Source organism: Impatiens glandulifera, chromosome 9 (assembly GCF_907164915.1).
Source record: "Impatiens glandulifera chromosome 9, dImpGla2.1, whole genome shotgun sequence".
NCBI lineage: Eukaryota > Viridiplantae > Streptophyta > Magnoliopsida > Ericales > Balsaminaceae > Impatiens > Impatiens glandulifera.
The window spans coordinates 18,251,662-18,259,010 of NC_061870.1; positions in this window are offsets into that span (position 1 = coordinate 18,251,662).

Below are 7,349 nucleotides of genomic sequence, written 5' to 3' on the forward strand. Positions count from 1 at the left end.
GGGTAAGACCATAGAGCTTGTTTGATCCGAATTATTTGGGGATAAATAAGGGCTCTTAAAAAAACTCAGTTTGATATAATTTGGGAAAAACCATTTCTATGTTTATATTACATAAATATTCTTTATCTTAAGATATAATTTGATAATTTGTTTAATGAATTTAAGGAAATTTGATGGCTGAATTTTGGATAAAATTGTTAAATAACCCATTTGAGACCAGTTCTCGGTGTTCTAATGTTAGAAGTATAGACTTAAACTTATTCTAAGTTACTATGGTTTTTATTATAACTAATATAAAAAACCGTAAAAAAAATATTACGGTAAAATTTTTATGGGCGGGTCAACTCACAATCTGACCCACCCAAGTATCTATTTACTCTCACATATATCCAAATTAACCACAGCTCTCGATCCGGCAATCCAGACACTTTAAAAATTAAACATCATTATATATATATATAGATTAGTTAGTTAAAAAGTTGAATTTATATTGTTAAAATGTCGTTTATCAAATTTTGGGTTAATTTAAAATATAAAGTGTTATTAGCCTAGTTGGTTAAAAGGTTATATTTGTTTTGTTAGGTTACAAGTTTGAACCATACCTATAACATTTTTTATTTTATTTTAATCGTTTTAATTTTATGGGTGGGTCAACCCACAATCCGACCCAAATATCCATTTACTCTCACATATATCTAAATTAACCACAGATCTCGACCCGACAATCCGGACACTTTAAAAATTAAGCATAATTATATATATATATATATATATAGATTATATATATTTTGGTCATATTGTTTAAAAAAGTATTAAAAATTGACCTGTATCTCAAGCAAAAAAAAATAGCTTAGGTGTAATCCATTATTATCTATTATATATGATAAAAGATGATCCGGTAAAAAGATCAGCTTATTTTTGTATTCTATTTTATTAGATCTTTCAGCAATTTTGATCCGGTAATTTGTTGCGCATATAGTAAGACTTCAAAAAATATCTCAAATCAAAAAAGACTCAGGGTGTGTTTGATGATGGGGAATTGGAATTGGAATTGGCATTGGAATTCTAATTCCAATTCCATGAGAATTGGCATTGAATTACAATTCAATTCCTATGTTTGAAAAAATGATAGAATTGTAATTCAATTCCAATTCCTATGTTTGGGAAAATGATAGAATTGTAATTCAATTCTAATTTCCATGTTTGTAAAATAAAATATCGGTTCAAAATGTTAACTTTTAAAATATGTTTTGACGTTTTGGCACGTTTAATACGTTTTTGACATTTTTTCACATTTTCACACGTTTTTCACACGTTTTAACACGTTTTTCATATTTTTCACACATTTTTCACGTTTTAACACGTTTTTCACATTTTTCAAACGTTTTTCATATTTTTCACATGTTTTTCACGTTTTTCACACGTTTTTCACGTTTTCACACCTTTTTTACACGTTTTCACATGTTTTCACGTTTTTTACACGTTTTATTACGTTTTCACGTTTTTCACACATTACAACACGTTTTTCACGTTTTCACACGTTTATCACGTTTTCACACATTATTCCCACGTTTTTCACGTTTTCACGTTTTTTACACGTTTTTCACGTTTTACACGTTTTTCACGTTTTACACGTTTTTCACGTTTTTCACACGTTTTAACACGTTTTTCACGTTTTCAAACGTTTTCACGTTTTAACACGTTTTCACATATTTTTCACGTTTTTCACACGTTTTTCACACGTTTTTCACGTTTTTCACACATATCCACATGTTTTCACACGTTTTTCACGTTTTCACGTTTTTACACGTTTTAACACGTTTTCATGTTTTCACGTTTTTCACGTTTTTCACGTTTTTAAACGTTTTTCACATGTTTTTCACGTTTTTCACACGTTTTCACGTTTTCACACGTTTTTTACACGTTTTCACGTTTATTACACGTTTTAATACGTTTTCACGTTTTTCACACATTACAACACGTTTTTCACGTTTTTCACACGTTTGAACACGTTTTCCACGTTTTCTACACGTTTTAACACGTTTTCACACGTTTTCACGTTTTCACGCTTTTCACACGTTTTAACACGTTTTTCACGTTTTCACATTTTTCACGTGTTAAACATGTTAAAACGTGTTAAACGTGTTAGATGTGTTAAAAATGTGTCAAACGTGTCAAAAACATAAAAAACATGTGAAACGTGTCAACGTGTTAAAAACGTTTTAAACGTGTTAAAAACATGAAAACGTGTCAAAAACGTGTTAAACGTACCAAACATGTGAAAAATGTGTTAAACATGCCAAAACGTATTAAACGTGTCAAAAATGTGGTAAACGTGTCAAAAACGTAAAAATGTGTTAAATGTGTTAAAAACGTGAAAACATGTTAAACGTGTCAAAAACGTAAAAAAATATGTTAAATGTGTCAAAACGTGAAAACGTGTTAAACGTGTCAAAAACGTGTTAACCATGTGAAAAACTTGTTAAACGTGCCAAAACGTGTCAAAAATGTGGTAAACGTGTCAAAAACGTAAAAAAATGTGTTAAATGTGTCAAAACGTGAAAACGTGTTAAACGTGTCAAAAACGTGTTAAATATGTGAAAAAACTTGTTAAACGTGCCAAAACGTGAAAAACGTGTAAAACGTGTCAAAATTGTGGTAAACGTGTCAAAAACGTAAAAAAACGTGTTAAATGTGTCAAAAACGTGAAAATGCGTTAAACATGTCAAAAACGTAAAAAAACGTGTTACATGTGTCAAAAACGTGAAAACGCGTTACACGCGCCAAAAACGTGTTAAATATGTAAAAAACTTGTTAAACGTGCCAAAACGTGCAAAATGTGCCAAAACATAAAAAACGTGTCAAACGTGTCAAAAACGTGTTAAACGTGTTAAAAACGTGAAAATCATGTTAAACGTGTCAAAAACGTGTTAAACGTGTCAAAGACGTGAAAAACGTGTTAAATGTGTCAAAAACGTGTTAAACATGTCAAGAACGTGAAAAACGTGTTAAATGTGTCAAAACGTGTTAAACGTGACAAAAACGTGTTAAACGTGCCAAAAACGTGTTAAACGTGTTAAAAACGTGAAAATCATGTTAAACGTGTCAAAAACGTGTTAGACGTGTCAAGAACGTGAAAAACGTGTTAAATGTGTCAAAAACGTGTTAAACGTGCCAAAAACGTATTAAACGTGCCAAAAACGTGTTAAACGTGCCAAAATATGAAAATATGTTAAACGTGTAAAAAACGTGTTAAAAACGTGTAAAACGTGTTTAATGTGTGAAAAATGTGTTAAACATGTCAAAAACATGAAAAACGTGTTAATTTGGAATTACAATTCCGACCTAAAAAGATAGGAATTGAGAACTATCAAATTACACTATATTGAATTCCATTGGAATTCTAATTCCAATTCCAATTCTTAATATTAAAGTGTCTAACAAACATAAGAATTGGAATTGGACCCTCCAATTCCAATTTCAATGCCAATTCCAGGTCTATCAAACACACCCTCAAGGATTTTCTCTTCTTCATTAGCAACTCATTTTCTCTCTTGGAGCGTCCCTATGGTGGAAATTTGATGTGGAGACAAATTATACCTGGGTATATAAATGGGAGAGACAAATTATACCTGGGTATATAAATGGGAGTATGGTATAATTGTGGAGACAGAAGAGGAGCAAATATTTACTGTCCGTACAAATGAAGAAAAATAAGTCAAAAAGTGGTTCACACCTGACATGTTGTTTACTTTTTGATTAAAAATGTAAAATTGTTACTTTTTAATTTTTTTTAATTGATAAAATGTGGATATCTTTTATTTAAAAAAAAATGAGCGTTTCTTTCGTCAATTAAAAATATGACCGTTTTATTACAGTTTTTTTTATACATATGATAAGTTTTTTTTTTTATTTAGATAAAATCTATAAATAGATGATGTTATACATATGATAAGGTTTTTTTTTATTTAGATAAAATCTATAAATAGATGATGTGGATAGTGAAACTCTGAAATAGTAACAATTGTACCTGAGATGGTGGGAGAATAGAGGTATAAATTGATAGATATAATTTACTTTTGTCACAGATCTGACAGAGGATGTGTCACATATTTATACCTATGTATAGGTATAGGGATGGGGATGCTCTTAGAAGGCGTGCACTCTATCACAACGAGCATGAACTATTTTAGAAAAGTTTCAGCCTCTGTTCCGCTGAACCAAATCAACCATAGCAAAATGTCAACTCTAAGACACGAGGATCACAATGCCCCAAGAAGAGAGCCTCCTATTTGAGCAAAAGACATTAACAAAAAAAATACGAGGATGAAAGGAGACAAGAGAGGAGAAAGATTTTTCTTTTCGCTAAATTTGAAAGATACCGAGTAATAGACCAAAAGATAGATTTTCGAACGTCGAATCAAATTACCATTCGGGTAGAACTTTGGTAGCATTTTTTTTGTTAGCATTTAAATGTATTTTGAGTGGTTGATGCAATGGCGGAGCTACGTAGCGGGCTCTAGCCCAGGTAAAATATTTAGAAAAGTTTATATATATATATATATATATATATATATATATATATATATATATATATATATATATATATATATTTAACAAATATATTTTAGTCATTGATTTGATGATTAATCCATTTATTCTTTTTTTTTAGATTAATATTTCGAAATTATATTGTGACTATTTGTATGAGTCTATTAAGTTTTATATGTTTGCTTCATGATAGGTTTTATCATTCTGCTGGGGTCTACAAATCAAGGCCTCGGTCCTAGAATAATTCCAGCAACTTTTCTCGGCACCCGTTCTCGGTCCTAGTGTGCACATGGGCCAAATTTCTGTTTTGTTGTATTAATATTTTGTTTTTTGCTTTCCTTTTCTATTTTACAAACCGAATTCTGTTATTTTCTAGTAGCTGTTGTAACCGAATATTCTGGAGCAAGACATCACATATATAAGACCGATCTTTCTTCCCTAAGGACTCATGAATGGAATAATGAAGATATGAATTTCGCCCCCATTCGTCTATTATTATTACTATGGACTGTTTGGTATAAACCAACAGTATTTCTCTTCGCACATTTGGTTCTTCTATCCCCCTTCCAAGTTCTCTATTGAAAATCTTCCGCTGCCCTTTGATTGTAGAATTTCCACCCGGCCCTAGAGTTCAAGAACTTGATTCTTGAGATCAAGAACCCATAATCACACCTTACGAAACAAGTCGTAACACATTCCCGACCGGATATTTTTGCACATCTCGTTCTTGTCCGTCTTCCGTTAGATCTATCTCCAATTAGCCAAAAATCAAAAGAGATGCGCAATTTATTTTACGTTGTTCATTATTGTTACATTATTATTAATAATATATAATGATTACTATATTTGTAATAATGAAAATGATAAAATATAAAATAATTATAATTATACACAGAGAGATAATAAATTAGTTTATGAATCTTTGAGTCATGTGTGGTATAAGCTTGGTGAATAGTGATGTGAGTGGCGTAATGATGAATTTGGGAAATGTGAGTAAATATATATAATATTATATAAAATATACAATGCTCATGGATAGATAAAAGATATATAATATAAAATGCAACAAAATTATTTCTAATAATATACATATAAATAATTAACTTGAAATAAGGGTTTGTTTGAATCCTATTTTCTTTTAAACTAATTTGTTTTTATTTCTCTTCCAAGTACCATTTTCTTGGGATTCGTCATTCATCTTCATTCATTTTATTTTTAGATTTAGAACTAATGACATAGAAACATGCTTTAGAAAAATAATGATACAAAACTAGACACATGTTTGTGTTTAAATTATCTTTAAAATGCATGTCTTATGACTAAATAAATAAATAAGGTGTAAAATAAATTTTTTATATAGTATTGTCAAAAGTTTAAAATTGAGACTATAATGTGATAGACACATGAGACATAACACGACTGTCTATTCTCACGTGTAACCAAACACCAAATCAATAATAGAATCTTTAAAATAGGTTTAAACATGTAAAATATTTTTCTTTCCTAATTTATCGAGTAGTAAATTTATGTGGCGACTCTAAAAAAAGTTAAAGTTAGTTTAAGTCGATGATTTTAAATGCACTTGTTCAAGCCTATCATTTTGGTTCATTGTCTCACTCGAGACATGAGAAGAAAGTAAGTTATGGGACGCGATTATTGAGTAACGAAAACTCTCTTCTTTGGGAGGGTCGATTTTTTGCGTCACAATACCATATATATTATTCAATAATCTCCGTATTTGTTACGACACTATTGTTAAGACACTATTGACTAATAAAGTCTATCTTTGTTACGAACACCATCAACCAATAAAGTCCATTTTTACCAATGTTATTTCTGATTTTTTCAAAACTTTAAAACCAAAATTGTCCTTTTTAAACAAGGTATAAATTAATAAATAAGACATAATCCTTTAAAAAAAAACAAAGCATACATCAATGCAAATAGTATCATTAACTTCACTGTACATTAACAATCAATTTTTACATTACAAAAGATAGGAAACCAAAAATCATGCATCTGTGTACATGTTTTTATAAAACAACCAACAATCAACAACTAGCAACCAAGAAAATCAACCAAAATAATTTATAAGAAAATGGGTACCTATAAAATCAACAACAAATAATTCATTAACTAGATTTAAAAAATGAAATACAAAGTGATAAAAAAAATACTTGATCATAACAAATTAATGAAATTGACGACAACAATTGTTCTACCTCTTCACTTCATCATCTTCTTAATGTGCTCTTTCATATTATCATACACAATTTAATAATTTAATAACATAATTTTACATAAATAATCTAAAACATTACCATCTTCTACGATATTATCATTTCGAAATCTCTTTTCTCTATGAAAGTGCTAAAATGACATTTTTTTTTTTCATTTACAATCAAGTGTGTTCTCACAATGACTATCAAAATAATTTCTATTACCACATAACACAAACGGACAAGTAATATCAAATTTTCTACCTGAACTCTTAGCAAAGTCTACAAAGGAATCAATTCCTTGAAAATATTTTGAAGAATGTCAATCTTGACTTGCAAGTTCCATCCATTTTTTTTATCAGGCACAAGCATATTAAATATTAAGATTAACTGCACAAAATGAAGTACCTACTTGGAGAGCTACAAGTTGAAGAATTGAGTAATTTGACCATTAGTTCCTTGTAAATGATAATACAATACAACCAATAAATTAACCGCACTTGATTGAATTGTATAAATTTCTTCAGCTTTAATAGAAGAAATCTGTTAACACAAGTTTAATTTTAAACAAATAACAAA